The sequence below is a fragment of the Marmota flaviventris genome, chromosome 9 (assembly GCF_047511675.1).
Source record: "Marmota flaviventris isolate mMarFla1 chromosome 9, mMarFla1.hap1, whole genome shotgun sequence".
Lineage (NCBI taxonomy): Eukaryota > Metazoa > Chordata > Mammalia > Rodentia > Sciuridae > Marmota > Marmota flaviventris.
Genome location: NC_092506.1, coordinates 127,773,602 through 127,797,610, shown reverse-complemented (window position 1 = coordinate 127,797,610; position 24,009 = coordinate 127,773,602).

Sequence of the window (24,009 nt, the reverse complement as noted above, 5' to 3'; positions counted from 1 at the left end):
CCAAGGATCTGAACATAGAGTTCATAGAAGAGAATATACAATCAATCAACATATTTTTTATATACCTGATTGGTTATGGTCCTCCCTTTTCAGGACCAAGAACAGTTCTGGGTCAGTTTCTAAGGAAGGGAAACATGAGCAAGAATTATTCTCAACTCTCCTTTATAAATTATCAAATACAATTATCTATGTCATTTTCTAGGTTTGGAGCAGAGAACATTTTTATTAGAAACACAGTGTAAAAGAAAGAAAAAAAAACATAATTATTTGTTCCACATTGAACCAAAGAGAAACGAAACCTGGAATTCAGAAAAGAAAGATTCAAACTTTTATACCTGGGAATGTGGATGACATGGATGCCTAAAGTTAAAAAGTTATTACAAGCTTTTGAAAGGAAATTCATGTGAGTGGCACATAATGGTTAACCAAATAGAATCTGCACAGTGTATTCCAGGGGACTTGTCAGCTGTGCACTACAGAACATTCAGGTATTCATAGCCTCCATGAAGAGCATTATTCATTTGTGCTCTCTAAAATTATTCCCCTAGTACAGATGAAAAATCATGGGTATCTGGATACTAAATGGCAATTTAGCAGCCCACAGAAAACTACCCAGAGACAGAACTGTATGAAATTTCTTCAAAGACCATCAGTGTATTGTTAGCTCCTGACACAGGGATGTCAGTCTGGGGAAATATTATTTTCTCTCCATTTTGAAGAGAGTGCATTGATAATACATTTCAGGGGCAACATAAATACTTTTTTTTTTCTTTCATGTTAAGAAACTCTTCAGAAACAGAGCTCACAAGACAGATTTCTTAGAAGGGTAAATGCCTGGAGATTACAAAAAAAAAAAAAAAAAAAAAAAAAAAAAATCAGTGGCCCTGAGTGACTCAGTAAGGAAATAAATCTAAAAGGCTTACTAGAAACTTAAAAGCAAAAAAGTAACTATTTCTAAAAATAAATATGTTCACTAGTTGCTATCTCCACAACATGTCATTAAGTAAACAACAAATTATGTATGAATATATCTAGGATTGGCTAAATTTTATTCCACATGATTTTATATTAAAACCCAAAATCCAGATAATAGAATTCATGATTCACTGCCAAAATATTACAGAAAAAAATTTTTAAGGAGTGGCTGTTTAGTAAGTATGTCATTTAACAATTTTATTACCATATGATTTTAAAGAAATTTATTCATTTTCCTGCAGCCAGAGTGTAGAGAAATTTCTTATTTCTTTTTCCTGTAGTAATTAACAAAGATAATCCCTAGAATCCTATTTAAATAATCTACCCTTACAATCATACAAGAAAACTATAATAAATAATGAGTAAAGAAAAAAAAATAAATTAAAAAAAAATAATTTAAACCTTTTTCTTTGTTTTGAAATAAAACTCTAGCTGCATTTTTGGATCCTTTTCTCATCTTGTAAGCCAAAAATATATAAAAGCCAGAAGATTGAACTTCAAATTTATGCAGGAGATATGTTTATTAACTATAAAAATTCAAAATCTTTAGAAAGTTAAGAAATACAAAATAAAAACCCATCATGGGAAAAATTAAGTAATATTGATGAACATTTAAAAAATTAATAATCATTGACTCAAAAGGAGTTTAAATTAGTATCTATTTGTGGAAACTATTTTGCTATTGAATATACATGATACGCCCCATCACAGAGACTTACTGAAATTAGAGCATATGTGATCATGATAACATGTAAGTATGCAATGGTATTCACCCAAACACTTGAAGCCCAGGGGCATGGCTCAATACAATATACATCTTGGAAGAGATAAATAATAATCTGTAGGAAAAATGGTCACTGGGGCCAGTCACATTTCATAATATATCCAGTTTAAAAAAGAGCATAAAACACTATGTATATATTTTACATAGGTGCCTTATGCAAGTGGTATTTCACATGTGTACATTTTTAGTAACAAAATATGTAGAACTTATGAGAAAATAAAAGTCACAAAAAAGCACATAAAAGACTGAATTATACATCCCATGTAAATAATAAAACTCATCATTACAAAGGTGATAATTTTCCCCCAAATTAACCAACAATATATCTCACCAAAACTACTATGTACAAATATGAATATATCACAATGAAGTCTACTTTTATGTGTATTCTATAAAGCAATAATTTTAAAAAACTATAAATAAATATACGATAGAAAAAAGTAGGAGAATAGGGAAAGGGGAACTACTGGATACTTAAGGGGAGCAAATTATATTTCATGTTTTATGGCTATGTCAAAATAAACCTGACTATTAAATACAACAATAATGCAATAATAAAAAATCATCAAGCTTTACTTTACATGAAGTAAGAAACCAAAGCATAAATTTTTAAAATTCTTCTACAAAGTTATATGTAACTTTAGCCAAAAACCTTTTCAATTATAAGAGCAAAAAAAGAACTTATCATGGCCTATTATTCATATATATTGTGAAAATATAATATTACAATAATAAAGAATCACAATATAAATAAGATCCCCACGTGAATACATATGTATGTAAAAACAGTATGCTTTATTGCAATAGCAAATTATAGATAAATCAAACCATAACAAAAATAATCTCAGCAACTTAGCTAGGGCCTTTCTCAAAATAAATTTAAACCTGTTAGGGCTGTTTACAGGTGAAGATTCCTTGCTTCCCCAATGCTGAAATAAAACACCAGAGAAGTGCGCCAAGGCATGTTTAGAGTGGAAAGTAGAAGCTTCATTAAAGGACAGTAGAAAAGACTTCTCCGCAGAAGAAAAAGGGGACCAAAGATGTAGAATCCATGAAAGGGATTTTTTTAAACTAAGATTTTTTAGCTTTTTTATAGCTAAGGTCTTCCTTCAGCTATCCCACATTCCTGTCACATTGCTGTCCTTTGTTATGTTATCTTGCAGTGTTGGAATGTAGGTGGGAAGACCCAAAGTGTGGAGGACAGGTGGGCTGAAGGAGTATTCTGGGCAGGAAGGGCTTTTGGATTAGCATCTCCATGTTTGCTGTGAGCTGCTTCATTAAAATTTCCTTGGGATGGGCTCAGGGCCGTGGGGACATTTTCAATTCCCCTTATCCTGGACTCCATCCTCAATATGCTGTTCATTCTTGACTTTACTGGATATTAGACCCAATTTACCTAAGTACACTAACAACCTATCTGTAAATCTGGCTCCACTACCAAGGATATGGCTAAGTAGTACAGTATCCCTGAGTTCACCTAACTTTAACAAAATAATAATAATGAAAAAAGTAAAAATAAAAGAATGTCAAAATGAAAATTAGCTAGCTAAAAAGGAATTTAGGTACCCAAAAATGACAGCTCCTCTCCTGCAGGAAAATGGACCTTGGAGATTTGATTTTGATAATTATTCCACCTGTCAATCTCCAGCATCTGGTAAGACACTGGGCTGCAGGAACACTCCTGCCACATAGTATTTTAGCAGATTCTGAGGATGCCCTTTGAGCATAAGGAAGGCAGCAAAGAGTCTCTGCCACTGACATGTTCCCCACCTGGTTGGCCAGCAAGACTGAGCACATAGTGGCCAAGTGGAGGAGTAAAGCCTGCAGACTCCAGAGACTGCCCAGAGTCCCAATGTGCTAGCTCCTGTTTTCAACACAGCCAGTCTTGTGGTTCCAATAGTCTTCCTCCCCCAGCCTCTCTTGCTAGGCCAATGCACACTCGCCATTTCCTGGTTCTCAGGAGTGGGGCTACTTGGGATCCTCAATTCCTGCACAGCAGAACCTGTGACTCTGAAGTATGAGACTACAGATGGCAAAAATGGAGGACTCAGGAGATAAGAAGTGAAAGTCCACCCTCCTCCTCCCTGGTGACACACAATTGGACAGTTCCCACAAAATGCTTTTGATTGAAAGGGGCTTCAGATCATGAACATTGAATCTGAGAGAAGTGAGCCCTTTTTTGAGTGACAGGGAATATTATCCAATCCAGGCATGAATAAGGACTAGAATCTCAGGTCGTTGAGTGCTGCTTTTTTTTTTTTTTTTTCTTTTTAAACTGAGAAATGTACCCCAGAATCTCAGGCTGCTATTATTTTGAGGCAAGGTTGTTTTCTCATTAGTGGGAACTAACCCAACCAACAGAACATTTTCATTTAAACTTACATATAAAATCATTTGAGTTTATGGGTTATATATGCTTGTATATTATTAAGGAATTAATATAAAATAATGACAATAATTATCGAATTTTATTAATTTATTTTTGGATCTCTGTTCTTTTTAGGTTACAGATTGAACTTTGAACTGGGAAGAAAACCCCTAAAGTAAAAATGCCCAACAAAAACAACACATAAGGGGCTGGGATTGTGGCTCAGCAATACAGTGCTCACCTCGCATGTGCAAGACCCTGGGTTCAATCCTCAGTACCACATAAAAATAAATAAGTGAAATAAAGGTATTGTGTCCAGCTACATCTAAATATATATATATAAAAACATAAGGTACAAGGTGAGAAACCAGCCTCTACCTCAGAGCAAAGACTGTCCAAGGAAGGGGGCATGACTCTTGTCCTTGGAAAGACACACAGAGCACTCCTAGGCTCATACCCAACCTGCTGAGTTGTTTATCTACAAATAACAGGAGAGATCTGCTGTGCCTGGTGTCCCAGACTCAGTCAGGCTAGGTGGGGATCCATAGCAACCCCCTAGCAGCCACCAATCAGCATGAGACTGGGAAAATTCCTGGGATTCCAAATGAAACTTCCAGTAGTTTATGGTGATTGATAAAATTTTGGGAAACCATATAGTTCAGCATATAATCCCCTCATGGCCTAAGCCAATCTGTTCAAATGAATCCCCATCTTGTACTAACCAATCATGCTTACCCAACTTGTTCCCACCAGTGAATGTGCTAATCATGTTTTAGAGTTGTTTATGATTTTCCCAAGGTGTGTGATGATTTTCTAAGAGATGCTATGATGTATTGTGGAGTTCCTGCCTTCCCCAAAGTGTTATAAAACTGCCGCAAACCCCAGGCTCAGGGCCTCTAAGCCACCAGTTTCTGTGTGCGTGGAGGACTGAGCTAGCTTGGAATAAACACCTCTTTGGTGCTTACATCGATATTGGTCTCTAGTGGTCTTTTGGTGGTCCCGCATTTGAGCATAACAGTCTCTCCTGAAACCCATGGAAAAAGAATTCAGCACTCCAGTTCTCTAGGACTGTAGTTTTATAGTACAAAAAGTTACAAAAGGGGGGTGACTTGAGAACTTACACGAATAACAGGATTTTCACAAGCATAATACAAAGACACGTAGTTGGTTAATGCTCTAAATGGTTTAGCACTTAGGGAGTAAATTTAGATCAAAACATCAGAATTTATGATCCACCACTAAAGTTTCAGAGTGAGTTTTTATTTGGTCAGGGAAAGCCAGAATTTATGTGTCATCACTAAAGTTTCAGGGAGGGTTGTTATCTCATCAGGGAAAACCAGACATGGGTGAGTTCAAGGCACTGGTAGGCATTTCAAGCAAATCACAGTAATTTATAATGAAGCAGAAATTAACTTTTCATGCCTTTGTGATGACATGGCTCCCAATCTTAAAAGGAAATTAGGCTGGATTTTTCACTTGCTATAGCCATAGCTTTTAAAGTATATGTTTCATACTTGCACAATTATGAGAATTAAATTATTAATATTAATTACTACTAATTTTTTAAAAGACTGAATAAAATAGGAAATTAGATATTTGTTATTAAATGCATAAAAATTTTATTAATATATTGATAATATAAACATGGAAAATTTTGACAATGATAAAAAGACTTTTAATATAAGGGATTCGATATTATAAGTCCTTCATGTTCAGTGGGTCAGTCCTTCAATATTTTTTTAATTTTTTTAGGTCATTTTGAATTACACTTCTGCAAATGTTTGTTAAGTATACAAATTTAAGATTTTGTATTTTGTAAAGTAGAAAAATGGCAGATTTGAGCTCCTTTCAGGATTTTAAAACTTATAAGCCATTTGGGGCATCTTAGCACTTTTTTTTTTTCATATTTGCACACAGTCCAATTATAGAGAAGAATGAGTTGGAGATATAGTCTACTGTTCTGAGCAAAAGAGAAATTGCATTAGGATATTTCTAAAGCTTTTAACTTTTCTAACTTTTCAGAATTTTTGGTGATTTGAAAAAAATATTTATTTTAAGAAATGAATTGTTTGAAATTAATTATTTATCTTTCCTGCATTATTTTTCAGTTTCATTGATTTTTTTAGAAGAACTAACAGAACAGAATTCCAAAAGAGTTCCATGTAAATTTAAAGGTATGTTTCTGATAATCAAGATAGAAAGCAGAAGCAAAACATCATCTAGTTTGGTGGTTCTGCCTCAAACTAAAGAGTTACTTATTTATTTCTGCTATTATTCACTAGGTTCCTGAGGTTGCAGAAATCACCAACCAACACACATAAAAGTCTTGTTAGTTTGATTCTCACAACCAATTAAAGCTAAAATACACTAGTATCACTGTAGTTTCAGACCAAAGAGTGTTTCTAAATAATAAAAATATGTATACATAAATATATAAATAAATATAAAATAAAATATAATATTAGATAGATTTTTTTCCTGAATAATCATTTTTACAATATCCCTTTAGACACAGTTCTGGGAACAAAGTGTCACAAATGAGACATAAATCCTACATTGCTACACAGAGTAATTAAGGCACATACTAAGAGCTTGGTATAAAACTTGGCAGAGTGACATAAATAACTAGAGAACATCATAGAGACTTATACCTAAGTGCTAAGAAGCAAATTCATAGTCTTTAAGTATTCCTGACAAAAAGACTGCTTCTTTTGAACCATTTCTCTAGATATGATTTTTTGTAATAAATATTTTGGTGATTTTTTTGCATATTACTTAATATATTTATGCTTCACATTTTCTCTTTTGTCCTATTTTACTACCTATATTCTGAAAGAAAAAAAATTTCTAACTCCTAAACTCACTTGATATTTGAGATATCTTTTAATTAATTTTTAAGCTTATATAATTTCTATAATGAATTCTGTGCTTTCAGTAAAGAATGACTATTTTTATGTACCTGGCTCATTTACAGGAGTTTTGTTGTGTTCTTTGGTTTTATTTACAGTGACATTTAAAAAAAAGTTAATGTTAAACCAAAACACAGAAGACCACCTACTCAAATTTTAAATCAAATTAAATCAAGATTGTATTGTGTACACAAAAGCTGGCCAGAACTGTCTCTTACAAGATTCCATGCTAGAGATCATCCACCTGATCATCAGGAAAACGTTTTTACAGCACAAAAAGTTACAAAGGAGGTGGGTGTCTAAGGTACTTACAGCTAACAAGATTTTGACAATCATAATACAAAGGCAAATAGCAGGTTATGGATCTACGTAGCTAACATTTCAAGGTGGAAAATAAATTCAGCTCCAGACATTAGAATTTATAAATTGCCACTGAGATATAGAGAGAATTTTTATTTGGTCAGCAGGAGCCAGAATTTATGAGGCACCAGTAAGGTTTTAGAGAGGGTTGTTATCTGGTAAGGGATAGCCAGGCATAGGTGAATTCAAAACACAGGTAGAAATTACAAGCAAGTTTAAAACATCAAAATATTTTCAGGCCAAAGAGAAATTTTAGTTTCCTTACACAAAACAGAAATATACTTTTTACCTCTAAAAGCTCTAAAAGAAGATTTTATTTATATTTGTATTTTCTCATATCTAATGGCTTCTGGCATTCCTTTGTTTGTGACTATAAATGCTTCTCTTCTGTGTTTATGGGGCTTCCAAAACAAATATATATATATATGCCCTTCTCATAGGGAAGATTTTTCAATCATAGCAAGTAACTACCCTTTAACCCACAGGGTCTGACAACCATATTATAGGATATGAAAGACTCTCCAATATGCTTGTTCTTCCAACCATTGTTTGCAAAGATTGACAAAAGTCAATTCATTGCACAGATTGAGTGAGGTGAGTCTCTGCTCTGCAGTCCAGAACAGGATGTAAAAGAGCCCCCAAAGTGAGTTTAAGACAGGGCTTTACATGACATAGCTGACAAAATCCTAAAAACAAAAGAAAACATAAATTCAGAGAGAACCATACCCACATAATCTCATTTGACAGAATCAAACTCATAAGAGGAACAGAGGACAGAGGTAAATCTAAAGGGATTTAACTATATTTTCTTTTTCTAAATTGCTATTAATGTCTCCCAGGATTATAGAGTTCTGGATCTCCTCAGTTACTACTTTATCATTACTTTCAACCTACAATGCATGAGGCACACTGAATTTACCCTCATACTCATGTACTTATCACTTATTTTTTTCTATAGAAAAGCATATATATATTAATATATATTTTCCCACATTTCCAAGATTCTACCCTGAAAATTTCTGTGATATCACTTCCCTGAAATGCATTTTCATTATTTCATGTCAGTTCATCTAAGTATTCTATATCATGTGTTGGAAAAATTGAGACAACTCGAAGGCACTTTTTATTTGACTATTTATAAACTATAATTAAATGTCAACCTCAGTACCTCCAAAGAACTTAAGTCTCATTCACCTTTCTCATTCATAGTACTTTATTTTTTAAGTAGGTAGCAGAAATTTTATTTTGAAGAAGAGTAAGTGATTTAAAGCCATTCAGTGTACTTTAGAGGATCCCAAAAACCTATGGTTGTGGTTCTTAAACAACCTTACCACTGAAAGATCCAGATTACACTCCAGGTTGGACACTGATACTGTGCTTCCATGGGAAATGGTTTCTTGGTTGTGAATATTGTCTTTCCCTTTCCCCTATACTCTTGGAAATGTGTGCATTGTGTGAAGTTTTAGAATCTCTATTTTCAACACACTTAGCATGGACCCATTTGATAATAGAAGGAATCTTTATTCTGAAAAAAAAGACCCTTCACCAAGGCCAAAAGAAGTGATAAAATAATAACTTTGGGTATATATGTAAAAAATTTGGAATCCTTTTGCTAAATATATTGCCACACATCTATTTTTATTGTACCTTTATTCACAGTATCTAATAAAAGGAAACAAATAAAGTACCTTTTAGATAGAAAGTATATCAGAAAATGCCTTCCAGTTGCAAAGCATCCAATTAGTCCATCCCTTCAGAAGCTACACACTTAAAATTCAAACTGGTCCCTAGAAGACAAGACTCAGAGAGTGGTGTTTTCTAAATACTCCAAAAAATTTGGAATCTCTGGGAACCTTGTTTCAGATATTCTAAAACTAGGTCATATGGGAGGTCAGAATGAGAACACAAGACATAGTAAATTCTTTAATGGGGAATCTTAACTCAGACACTGACATAACCAAAAGCAGAGTTGCAGATAAAAAATAGATTCTGTTTCACTGATTTCTGGGTTATGGATTCAAATCAAATATATATTAGAAAAAAGTTAAGGCTACTGGTTAAAATCTACATAAAACAGGTATTAAAAATGTACCAGGTGCTGGGTGTGTGAGTGCAATCCTGTAATCCCAGTTGCTGAAGAGGCTGAGGAAGAATTATCAAAATTTCAAAGCCAGCCTTAGCAGAAGTGAGGTGCTAAGAAACACAGTGAGATCCTGTCTCTAAATAAAGTAAAAAAAAAAAAAATCCTGGGGATTTGTCTTAGTAGTCAAGTGTTCGTGAGTTCAATCTCCAATATCCCCCATGAAAAATGTACCAGGGGGCTGGGGCTGGGGCTCAGTGGAGCTCACTTCTCTGGCACATGTGAGGCACTGGAATATAAGGTCTATCAACAACATTATATATATAGTACCAAGATATTGACATGGACTTTGATCTAAATTGCGTGTAATTTAGCCCTTAAGATTGAAGTTGGTTGGGGCTGGGGATGTGGCTCAAGCGGTGGTGGGCTTGCCTGGCATGCGTTCAGCCTGGGTTCGATCCTCAGCACCACATACAAACAAAGATGTTGTGTCCGCCCAAAACTGAAAAATAAATATTAAATTAAAAAAAAAAAAAATCTCTCTGTCCCTCTCTCTCTCTCTCACACACACACTCTCTCTTTAAAAAAAAAAAGATTGAAGTTGGCCAGGCATGGTGGTGCATGCCTGTAATATCAGCTGTTTACAAGACTGAGACATAAGGATCATGAATTCAAAACCAGTCTCATTAATGGTGAGGCACTAAGCAACTCAGTGAAACCCTGTCTCTAAGTAAAATACAAAATAAAGGTATGGATGTGGCTCAGTGGTAGAGTGCCCCTGACTTCAATCCCCAGTCTCCCCCCCAAAAAAAAAATGGGGCTGAGTAAATAGCTCAGCTTGTATAGTGCTTGCCTTCTAAGCATGAGGCCCTGGGGTCAATCCCCAGTACAGAGAGAGAGAGAGAGAGAGAGAGAGAGATTGAAATTGCATGTAATTTAAATTCAAGTTAGTCCCACTTTTATTTTTTCCTGCCACACCAGAATAAAAGAGTTTCCTGAAATATTTGGAATGTTTGTGTGGGTTATTTATTTATTTATTTTTTATTTACTTATTTTTATGTGGTGCTGAGGATTGAACCCAGGACCTTGCACGTGCTAGGTGAGTGCTCTACCACTGAGCCACAACCCCAGATTGCCTGACCATAAATAAATAAACAAACAAATTAATAAATAAATAAACCCTCAATTGATGACCCATTACAATTTCTAAAAATCCTTAATTGGGACACATAAACCTCATTTAGGAGAGATTCATTATTTTTAATGTCACCTATTTTTATTCTGCTTTCTTCTCATATGAAAATCTCAGAATGATAAATTAAAATCTTTTAGGGCTGGGGATGTGGCTCAAGCAGTAGCGCGCTCGCCTGGCATGCGTGTGGCCCGGGTTCGATCCTCAGCACCACATGCAAACAGTGATGTTGGGTCCACCAAAAACTGAAAAATAAATATTAAAATTCTCTCTCTTCTCGCTCTCTCTCTCTCTCTCTCTAAAAAAAATTAAAATCTTTTAAAAATGTCCTCCAGTTCTTGAAGAAAAACATTATAAATGGTGCATACATTTGAAATAAAACATGGGAAAATGATTAATAATGCTGAAAGTGGAGTTTTGAGATTAACCAAAATTTCTCAGTTTGCAAATTGAATCTGGGTGCTTGTCTCATAAATTTTGAAGGAAAAAAATCTATTTAAGCAAGAAGAAATAGAATGCCCACCAGGTGGTATGAGGAATGATACCAGAAAAAAACAAACAAACTCATTTTTGTGTGCCATCTTAGAAGTTTACTGATGGTTTTGGGCAGAACAGGAAGCATAATGCATTTAGAATAGGCTTTGGAAAAGGCATCCTGACTACTATATGGGTTCACTTTCATTCTTTCTATGACCCATCTTTTTTTCTTCAAATTCAATCAGGAATCACCCCTGGGACAAAGGACTTTGTTGAAGGTGTTCCCACAAGTGGGCTTCAAGGTCTTTTACATTTGAAATAAGCCTTAATTGTGCTCATTAACATCTTTAGGTTAGCCACCAGGTGTGTTTGAGTGAGGCCCATTATCCTCATTGCATGGTCATTATACTATCTATTCTATTTTATACTTATTTTGTGTGAACAGAGAACCCTAGTTTTGGATATGTGAACAGAGAGCTAGAAAACTAGGGGTTTATTCTAAGACCTATGGAGAGCTAAACTGAAGTTTTGGATTTCAGATTTTGGTTTTGGATTTGAGATACTGCTTCTGCTACATTTAAAAATCCCAGGACTCATGAAGAGAATGAGTTAAAAGCCAGCATCATCAAACTTGTGCGGCCCTAAGAAATTCAAAGGGACCCTGTCTCTAAATAAAAATATTAAAAAGGGGGTGGGAATGTGAATCTGTGGATGAACACCTCTGGGTTGAATTTCTGGTACCAAAAAGAAGACAACATACACATAATAATAATAATAATAATAATAATAATAATAATAATAATAATAATAATAATAATAAACAAACAAGCAAGCAAACAAACCCTCATGAGTAACAAGCCCTAAAATTAACAGCCTCTCTCATGCATGAATACAATAAATGGATTTGTAGTTCTCTCCTGGTAATTATCTCAGTCTTCACTATGAAATCTGGAGACATGCTGGACTCATGGCACTTGGAAGCCCGCAAAGGGCTTTAGAAAGAAGCTGAAAACACCATACAATTATGGAATAAAATGCCCAGGTTTTCAACTGCTGATCTAAGCCTCACTAGATTAGTCAGAAGGAGGTGAAGGCTAAGCTACCCCAGAGAGACCCTCTGGCCACAAGACTCTGGAGAGGACCACGAGGAGTCCCTAGCCATGACTGCCAGTTTCCACCATTGCCACTCCTGTCAGCTTTAAGCCCCCTTCCTACACAGACTCAATATAACAAGGCACACTTACCATTTCCTGGCTCTCAGGGTTCTCAGCGTTCTCCCTGTGGTTTGTTTTCAGATTCTGCATAGCACAGACACCTGGGCTCCGGATCCAGAACAGAAGCCTACAAAAAGATTTTTGAAATGGCGGGTTCCAGACACCAAGGGAAGAGAAGTTTGTGGAAGCCCTCCCCCTCATCACTGGCTGCGTGAGGATTGGACAGTTCTCACCTAAGTGACTGATTGGTCAAGGCTTCAGGCACTGCCTCCAATCTGAGCCAAGTGGGCACAGAATCAATGTCTGAATGACAGGCTGCTCCATTGTCATTGTTAACCGACTACAGATCAGGGCTGAGAATATAGCTTAGTCAGTAAAGTGCTTGTTTTGCTTATATAAGGCCATGGATTCAATCCCCTCACTACACACATACACTCCCGCCAAAAAAAAATACATTAAGCAACGGACTTTGGGGACTAGGGTTATGGATCAGTGGTAGAGAACTTCCCTAGCATGTATGAGGTACTGGGTTGAACACGAAGCACGGCATTAAAAAGCCACCCAAGAGAGGGATGTGGCTCGAGCAGTAGCACACTCGCCTGGCATGCGGGCAGCCCAGGTTCGATCCTCAGCACCACATACAAACAAAGAAGTTGTGTCCGCCAAAAACTAAAACTAAATATTAAAAAAAGCCAACAAAGAAACTACTAATGATACTGTGTCCATCTACATCAAAAAAATATTCAACAACAAAAAAAAGACTATGTATTGGACTTGTGCACCCTCACTACAGAACTCATAAACACTTTTTATAAATAATATATACATATATGTCTTCAGAAAATGTATAAAATTCTCCTGTGATGTCTTTTCAAGTAACTTATATTACAGGTATGCTTCACAACCTGAAATCCTCCCCACCTCACTTCTTCTTCTTCTTCTTCTTCTTCTTCTTCTTCTTCTTCTTCTTCTTCTTCTTCTTCTTCTTCTTCTTCTTCTTATTATTATTATTATTATTATTATTATTATTATTACTATTAGAGGCCTGTTAATTGCATTAAATGCCTCTGTATGGTGTTATTTTAAGGCAAAGTTTTCTTCCAATAATAGGACCTCACCCAGAGAGAAATGTATTGACACTTATGACTGTTTATAAGGTTAAAGCAATTTGTGAATAAATATGTATATATATTTTTATGAAAATGATATCACAATTACTTTCATATATATATATATTTAATTTTTCTATTCTTTGTCTCATAAAAAAATACAGTTTGAACTTTAAACTCTTTAGCAATGTTCTTATATCCCTTCCCCCAAAAACGTGACTCACAAGTATAATTCAAATTATTGAGACTCATAAATTTTTGATCCTTTATTTTAACTAGTGAAGTCTAAAGATTTTCTTTTTATTTTCACCTTTAAATGAATTCCACTTTTTATAGCTTTCTTGTTGTGTAACTGACCTTTAATATTCTGCAATTTTTACCCCCATTCTGATCACTTTGGACTATTCATGTTTTCATGGAGGGGATCTCAAAGTGTTCATGCACAAGGTAGGAAATTGATATAGTAAGATATAAGACTGGTGATTGCTGAGTATGTAGATTTTGCTATACAAAATAAGTATTGGTGGATGATATGGGGTAGGGAGAAAAAGAGCAATGAAATAAAGAAGAAAAACTTGAACAGTAGAGGGGTTCACATGCTACAAGTCTATAATGATAGCATGAATATAGAGGGTAGTGTTCTTGGAAGCAGCAATAAAATTTGAGGGAAAGAAAAAGGTAATTTTTTTGCACAGTTCCCAAGTGAGAGAGCCAGGTGAGTGGGTTCTATGTTCAACTCTTCCCACCTAGGAGTGGAATTTATAGTTCATAAGGTATGTCTCAGTAAGTAGTAAAACACCATTTCTATGTACCTTTACACTTTTTCATGGCTGCAAGCTGACTTTGACAATTCCAGTCACATTACATCTTTGCACTTGTTAGCTATTCATTAATTAATTCATTCATTACATTATTTATTTGTTTTTTATTAATTCACTTTTTCTTTAGTTGTCATTGTTTTTACATTACTGGTGATTACATAATTGCATAAATATTCTGAAGGTTGACTTTTGGTTAAATATTGTTTTATGTGTTTATTCATATATTTACTTTTCATTGAAATGTTTTTCCTTTACCAAGCCTGATTTATATTAGACCTCAATCTTCATTTATGAAGACTAGATAAAATCACATTATTCCAAATAACTCAAGGATTTATCATCTTTGCAGAACCCTAATCACCTGCTAAAGTTGACCCAGTCTGGGTCATCTAAAAGCTGTGTCAAAACTCCTCTTTTTTCTTATATACACTTTAATAAAGGATTTCTCTCTCACTTTTATATTTTGGAGAGTAGACTAACTTCCCAAGCAGTAGTTAGTAACCTAGATGAGTTTTCCAACTAGCTCACTATTACTTTTAAATTATTTACATCCTTGACACTAACTGCTGAGAGCCATAGCTAAGTAAGAATGACTCATGGAAATTTCCTTGTCAGCCTACCCCATGTTGCTTAGACGAGGACTCTCCATTGTGGAAATGGGCTTGCCTTGGACCCAGGTCATTTGCAGTGACATTGCATGTATGTTTGAGTAAGCTGACCCTGCTCAAGGACAAGGATGGATCCGGGTTTAGGGAGGATCCTGCTGGATTAGGGTGGGTCCAGGTTTAGGGTGTATCCTTCTGGGAATAGCGAGTATTCTGCTTCCTCAGGCGCCTGCTCCTTGGGTTTAGGGCAGTTCCAGGTTTAAGGAGGACCCTGCTGTGACTAGGGCGTATCCTGTTGCCTCAGGCGCCCGATGGCTCCTTGAGTTCCCTTTGAGTTCTCCGGGATTCAGAGAGTATTTTGGGATGCAGAGCCCAGTGGAAGTGCTTTTTCCCAAGAACATGTGTGTAGAGTGCTGGTGACAGTTCGGGAATAAAGAATTGCTGTTTGAATCTACAAGGCTGTGAGTGGCTCATGATTTTGTGCCCAGCCAGACTGCGGCAACTAACAGTGTCACTGATTACTTTTTTTTAATTTTTGCAAGATCTTTCTCTCTCTCTCTCTCATATGACAAATTGAAATCAGATATGCTTTTTACTAAGAAACACTCTCAGCCTTTAATAAAATATTCTATAAAGAAAAAGGGTTTCACTGATTTTCTTAGAGCCTCACTAAATTGCTGAGGCTGGCTGAATTTAATCTAATGTTATAGAAGTTTGCAATATATATATATATATATATATATATATATATATATATATATATATATATATATATAGAGAGAGAGAGAGAGAGAGAGAGAGAGAGAGAGAGAGAGAGAGTAGTGTTCATTTGACTCTTTCTCTTGGGGACTGTGCCAGAGTTACCTTTTTCTTTCACTTCTACCTTATTTCTGCCTCCAAAGAAACTACCCTTTACCCTCATACTACCATTGATCCACCATTAGACTTTTTAAATCTGAACTCTTGAGCTGGTCATTCTTTCCCTCTTTCCTTCACAGCACTTTTTTCTCTACCCGTACCTATTCCACCAATACTTTTTCATAAATACTCACTACTACATACTCAGTATCCACCAAGGTCACATCTTGATCCATCCCTGTTCTGCCTTTTCCATGGATCACTTTGAGATCCCCTCCACCCAGATATCAATAGTCCAGAGTAAGGTCAGGTAAGGGTGTTATATATGCAGGTTTTTAAAAGTCATTTACATAACAATAAGCCTATTAAAATTGGGATGTATTTTGTCTTAGGTTAAAAAAGAAAATCTACAGACTGCAGTGTTATACTGAATTGTTTAAAATTTATTAATCTCAATAATTTGGAAAAAGAAATTCTATAAAAAGGAGAATAAAGGACAGAACATAACACATAAAATTGACAAATTTGAGGACACACCAAGTGTACATATCAAAGAGTGTCATATATCAGTGCTTTCAAAAGACAAATTAATTTGAAATAAATGTAGTTAATGTGAGATGTAGTAATCATTTATTAATTATTTATAATGGTAGTGTACATGTATATGTACAAAATGCATCTCATATAATTATGATTATACATTGAAAAAAATGAACTCTACAGTATTTATTTAATTTTTCTGACAACACTATAAATACCTACATCTAGGTTTATGTATTACCAAATGTTCAGGATACATTTTGTACTTCATAAAGTTTACAACTCACCAACGGACATTTTTTTTCAATTTTTCATTTCTCTGGTTTTATACAAATTATATTTACATGAATTCACTTCTTCATACATATACTTTATATAACAATATACATCATATTCCACCATCATTTTTAACCCCATGATCCCTCCCCTCACCTCCCAACCCCCAAAAGGTGATTTTGATACACAATGATGTATGCTATAAAGTTATAGAAAAAGAGTATATACCTTATAATAATATGAAGAGATAAAGTTTTGTAACTAATACATAGCATAATAATAATAATAATAATAATAATAATAATAATAATAATAATACTTGCCATTTAGACATTAATAAATTATACACCTAGCACTATTGACATCTTTTCCAAAAAAATTGACATCTTTTCCAAAAAAAATGGGGAGTTATTTGTGGGGAAAATGGTATTCTATGCTTTCTTAATATCAAGAATAAATTATTTTCAGAAGTAATATATATTTCAATATAAAAACAAAATAGAACCAGGTTCCATGGCACACTCTCTAATCCCAATGGATTCTGAGGCTAAGGCAAGATAATCCTGAGTTTAAAGCCAGCCTCAGAATCATAGCAAGGCCCAAAGCAACTATGTGTGACCCAGTCTCTGTGTGCCCCTGATTTAAATTTCCAGTAAGAAACAACAACAACAAAAAGAATACAATGTATTGATGAGGACACAGAACAAATTATCATGAACTAAAGATGGAGTAGAAATTGCTGTTATTTCATCATGAAAACTGTATATATATACTTCTCACCAAGCAGCTTAGACCTGTAGAAATTATAGTATGTGTGTAAAATGACAGTGTACAAGTATGTGATAGCATAAGACTAGAGCTATACTTGTCAATACAGTAGAAATGTGCGGCCTAGGAGGAAAGAGGAGGTGATTCAGAAAAATAAAAATAATAAAGTTTGAGAAAAAATGGTTCTGGAGCCCAGAAAGATTTTTGGTTTAATTAGAGTACAAAATACCACATAAGTATTATACTGAAGTTACATCTGTTAAATACATCACATGCATAATGGATTTCAAGGAAAATATGTGGAACTTATCTCAAACAAAATAAAAATGTACAAAAGCACATAAAATAGCATGTGTGTAAATAAAACTAATCATTAAAAAGACAACTATTTTAACTCAATTTAATATATAATATTTTCCTATCAAAATTTTAGCATGTTTTTCTTTAAATTCAAGAAGAGAGCTGGACCTGTTGGTGCACAATTGTAATCCCAGTGCCTTGGGAGGTGTATTGTGAGCTCAAATCCAGCATCAAAAAAAGTGAGGCACTAAGCAATTCAGTGAGATACCGTGTCTAAATGTCATACAAAATATTTTTGGGGATGTGGCTCAATTCCCCTGAGTTTAATTCCAAGTACCAAATAAAAGAAAAGAAAAGAAGGGACCGAAAAAATTATCTTAGAAATAAAATATATGTAAAATTCCCCAAAACCTTTAATAAAAAAAACAACAAATAATATAGTTATTGTTATGAGACACATTTAATGTATATTATGAAACTATATTGCAATAATACAGACCAATATATCATAATATAAATCAAATCTGAAACCATATGTAGATCAATAGTATTGTTAAGAGCAATAGAAAGGCATATGTAAAATGGACCATATGAAAAATAACATTAGACATGAATGAATGTATCTATCCAACCTAAAGTTAGAATTGGGACATAGAGGCAAATTTCACTGTTAGAGTGTGTGTGCAGAATGTGCAAGATAGTCAGTTCCAAACTTAGCAACACTATAAAAAGCAAATATTAACAGGGAATGATGTTGAAAATAAAGCAGAATATTAAATGAGACACTCTCCCTCCATCTATAGATAAATTTAAGGAAAAAAAAAAACTACTGTGAGTATCTCTTTGGCAAAATCATGAATGAGTAGAGAGATTTAGATACACTGGATATTAGTCCGGTCTTAAGAAATGTACCACATTTGTGACAAAATTCCCAATTACCATCATCACCTCTAGTGAACAGAAATGTGAGAGAGGGGCTGAAGATGTTGCTCAGTTTTTAGAGTGCTTGCCTTGTATGCACAAGGCCCTGGGTTCAATCTCTAGCACCACAAAAAAAAAAAAAGAAGGAAATATGAAGGAAATGATACAAAAAAAATGGTAATACATAGGAGCCATAAAATTTTTCACAAGTGTTTCATCAGCTGTGACCAAGACACAAAAATACCCAAATATCAAAGCTGTCAATTTATCTCAAAAAATTCTGCCAGCATATTTTCCCAATTGCTGTTGCTGACAGATGAAGTTCACTCTAGCTTGTATTATAGGTGAAATAGGGAGGAATCCAGTAAACTACTCTAAGCGTGAGTGAGATTTTAGCACTTCCTGAATCCTGCCCAACACTGATACACTAGTAATAAGGCCAGAACTACCAATTACTCCTAGAAAAAGTTTTTTTTTTTTTTTTTTTTTTTTTTTTTTTTTTTTTTTTTTTTTTTTTTGTGGGTGTGTGTATGTGTGTATTGAATGTTTCACATTTAACATATTTTGTTTATGTTACTATGTCCCTGATACACTAGTAATAATGCCAAAACTAACAATTGCTCCTAGAAAGTTTTTTTTGTGTGTGTATGTGTGTGTCAATGTGTGTACTGAATATCTCAACTTTAACATATTTTATTTACCTTACTATGTCCTGAAGTTCCAAACTCTAGAACAAAAGGTGATTGAGCTTATGTAAATCTCTGTAGATTTCAAACAAATGAATTTACATCCTTTTCCCAGCACTTTTATGAACTATGATACCAAACAGCTTTTCAGAAAGGAGCTTAAAAAACAATGATCCCTGTTTATTCCAACAAATCTTTACAGAATAGTCCTACATTGGCTACTTCATATAAACTTTCCTCAGGGATAAAATGCATCAGCCAAAGAGATTTTCTGTAGCCTGGGCAGTATTGTTGAAAAGATTATTATAATAATCTAAAAGAGCGAGGTGTGGTGGCAAATATACTAGAGGCTGGAGAGGCAAGTCAGGAGGATTGTGATTTGAAAGACAGCCTTAACAACATAGAAAGGCTATAAGAAACTTAATGAGATATTAGTGATATATCACCTGTCTCAAAAAAAAAAAAAGGACTGGAGACATAACTCAGTGGTAAGCACCCGTGGAGTTCAATTCCTAGCACCAAACCACACAAAACAAAACAAATATCTGAAAGATAGTAGAGACTCCAGAGTATAGGTGTATATGCATAGATAAAAATTTTGGTTACAATATAAAGTTAATAAAGATACTTTTGAAAAAAATTTCATGGTTCTTTTTTTAAAGAGAGAGAGAGAGAGAGAGAGAGAGAGAGAGAGAGAGAGAGAGAATTTTAATATTTATTTATTCATTTTAGTTTTCGGCAGACACAACATCTTTATTTGTACGTGGTGCTGAGGATAAAACCCAGTGCCACATGAATGCCAGGCAAGTGCACTACCGCTTGAGCCACATTCCCAGCCCCTATAATGGTTCTTAAGAGCTCAAAATAAAAATGCCATATAATCCACTAATAATATTTTTTTTAAGCTGGGTATCATTGTGAATGTCTGTACTCTCAGTGGCTTTGGAGGATGAAAACAGAGGAACTTAAATGCAAGACCAGCCTCAGAAACTTGGCAATGGCCTAAGTGACTAGTGATATCCTGTCTTATTAAAAAAAATAGGGATATAACACAGTGGTAAAGTCCCTAAATAAGTAAAAATAAATAACAATAACAATTCTTGGTTTAAAAAATGCCCTATAACCCAGTAATTATAATTCTGGGTAAATATCTAAAGAAATTGGAACACTTTTGTTAAAGATATTACTTCACTCCCATTTTTATTGTAGGTTTATTCACAGTATCTAATAAAAGGAATCAAATGAAGTGCCTTTTAGATGCAAGGTATTGATGAAAAGGTTTCTTCCAGCTGCAGATCATCCATCTACTTGCCTTAAAGGCTGCATACGTATAATTCAAACTGCTCCCGAAAAGGCAAGACTCAGATATGGATTCTTCTGAGTACTCCAAGAAATTTTGGTAACTCCGGAAAAATTCTATAAGACTTTTCCAAAATTAAGGAATAGGTAAATTTTGGAGTTTGGAATGTGGACAACATACAGTAAATTCTTCAAGGGAGAATCTTAATTCAGACACTGTGATAAGGTGTCTGGTCTGGGGAAGAAAGAGGAAGTAAAATCAGAGTTTGAGATAAAACTAGACTTTGCTTCACTGATTTCTAGGTTATTGATTTAATCCAAACAGATATTGGAAAAGGGTTAAAGCTACTAATTAAAATTTATGTAAAACAGGTATTTAAAAAGTACCAGGAAAGAGCTGAAGGTGTGGCTCAGTGGTACAGTGCTTGCCTAGCATATATGAGGCCGCGAGCTTAATTCTCAGTGCCCCATATAAATAAATTAAATATAAAAAAAAAATTAAAAAAATACCAGGTAAGGATTTAGGGTTGTTGCTCAGTAGTAGAGTACTTGGCTAGTATGCATGAGGCAGTCTGTTTGATACTGGACCCACATTAATAATAATAATAATAATAATAATAATAATAATAATAAGAAGAAGAAGAAGAAGAAAGATATTTTGTTCATCAACAACTAAGAAAAAAATTATTTTAAACAAGTACAACAGCTCTATGGCCTGTAACCTTCTAATTATCTGTGTTCTAATTAAGCCCTTGCAATTCAACTTTCTTGTTATTTAAATTAAAATCCAGTTCCACTTTTATTTCCTGCCACACCAGGACAAAGGAGTTTGCTTGAATATTAGGAATGCTTCTAAATGTCACTTTAATAAAGTTGTTTTACATATTTAAAAACTCAGTTGAAAGCAAACTTGGTGGCACAGGCCATAACCCCTGTGGCACAGAAAAATTATACATGAGTATCATGAGTTCAAAGCTACCATCAGCAAAAACAAGGCACTAAGCAACTAAGTGAGACCACCTCTCTAAATAAATACAAAAAAAAAAAAAAAAGACTGGGGATGTATCTCAGTGCCCCTGAGTTAAATACCTGGTACAAAAAAAAAAGAAGAAGAAAAATGAAAAAAATCAATTGAGGACAAATACATTAAAGAAACAAACAAACAAACAAAAAACACCTTAATTTTGGACAAATTAACTACACTATTGTGAGGATGGCCTTAGGCCTGGCCTAAAAAACTCCATTTTAAAAACTTCAGTTTGAAACATGCAGTCTCACCAGGCATGCCTAAAGAAGCCCTGAAGTATTGCCTTCAGACATAAACAAATCACTTCCCCTCACCATAAACAGAGTGAGGCCTCTGGCAGGTTGTCCTCACCTAATAAGAGGGAAGGGTGAGAAGACCAAGGTGCAGACCACCAGACCAGATGTTTCTGGCCCCAGAGTAAATGATGTCATGGCGAAATCTGGTGGTAACTAACAAGGTTTGAAAAAAGGGTAAAAAAGCTGCAAAATTTAGTATAAAGAGTAGAGCAAATGAACAGACGTTCAGCCAGCTCAATAAATGCACTTGAGCTGGGGAGACTGATGAGGACTTGGAATGACATCTCATCACTTCTCATCATTTGTATTATCCTCACCACTCTTAAACTCTACAGCCACACCTTAGTGAGGGGGGGAAAAGTAAAAGACTATATTGTAAGGGTCCTGCGAAACGTCGGAGAAAGAGACCACCAAGTGACCACTCATGCAATTGGCAGAAGGGGGATTTATTGAACCAGCATGCTGGGGCTCCGTGCCCACTCAAGAAGGGAGAGCAGCCCAGAGCCCCGAACAGGGGCTGAGCACTGCTTAAATACACTTTTTGGGGAGGGCAGAGGGCTTTGTATACATCAGAACAAATCATCATGAGGCGCGGGAAAATTGAACAACAACTCCTAAACATGATTAGTTCATTCATTGGCGGGAACAGGTCAGGCTGGAGTGATAGGTCATTCCTAAGGAGGGGGTTACATTTAAACTGATTGGTCCAGGCCCTGCAATGCCTATGTGTGACCACACAGAGCCCTTATTAAACAACCAAATAGTTAGGGGAAATATTTACTGGGCAGTTCCAAGCATTGTCTTAACATCTATAGAAATTTCAGGTTTTGCAGGTAGCATAGAAACCTAACAATACCTAATCCTTTACATTTTAACTCAGACCTTGCAGCTTAGAAACTTTACAACACCCAGCCTTTTACCCATTAACTTTTACGCTTTAACTTCAATTTCTTTTACCCTTACATATATGATGTTCTTCTCATGTGATGAAAACTTAATTTCAGTGGGGAGAAACCCAATGGGGAAAATAAAACCAAGAGGCAAGATCTCCCACACACCCAAAATATATACTTCTATGAATAAAAATTTTATCAAAATTACTTTAAAATTTCATTTAACTTTTGTGCTGTCTGGTCTTATGAGAAAGCAAATTTTATTTTAAACTTCTAAGCAATGTCCTAAGGCATTAATATTTTCCCAGAGGGAAAAACAATATAATGCATTAGTATAATTTAAAAATTTCTAGTATTCATAATAAAAATTAAGAAGGAGAGCTTAAATCAATTTAATAACTTAAACCACTATATCCAAAATATTATTATTTTTGAAAATATAAATTGACTAATAAATAAATGTATTTTTCAAGCTTCATCCTAAAACTCACTCTTGACCTCTCAGGGATATCTATGTTCACTAAAGCTATATCCTATGTTTGAGATTCATAAATACCCTGACCTCAGCAAGGTGAAAAAAATGGACAACTCAGTTCTGCGTCATAGGTTATGGAATAAATATACCAAACAACATTCTCTTACGGCCAAAGAGCAGGAGAGACTCTGCACTTTGAGACAGAAACCATCTACAACTCAGAAGTGTACAAAAGTGGAAACTGTTTCTCACAGGATTCTGGGCACAGATCCATTTTCATTTTAGATATCATACTTTAACCAAAAGAGGTTGATATCACTGGAGAGAAGACTCTAGGTAATCAGATCATCAGTAACCCAGAAACTAGAGTCTAAACATTTAAAAAAAAATTATTTTGCAGTTTTGTCTTTAGCCTAATGCAGGGTTGTTATTTCAATTTTCTTCTTTAGGATGGGGTACTCTGAGAATATCATCAAACATTAAAGGCATAGAAGTCTACACATATTTCCATATAATTCAATAAAGCCTGTCAAGAGATTAAAGTTTAAATTTAAATTAATAAAAATTTAACCAGTACCTATAAGGCACAATATGTTTTTCATATAACTTCTGTTCCACATGTGATTGAATCCTGGCATTCAGCCCATGTTTAGTGAATTAGATATCTATCACTGAATAAGAAGAAACCATATGAAAATTATTGTCTCAAGTATGGGCTTATCATCAATTAAGCCTGGGTTCATATGGGATCCTTTTACTGGATTAAGTGATAGTTG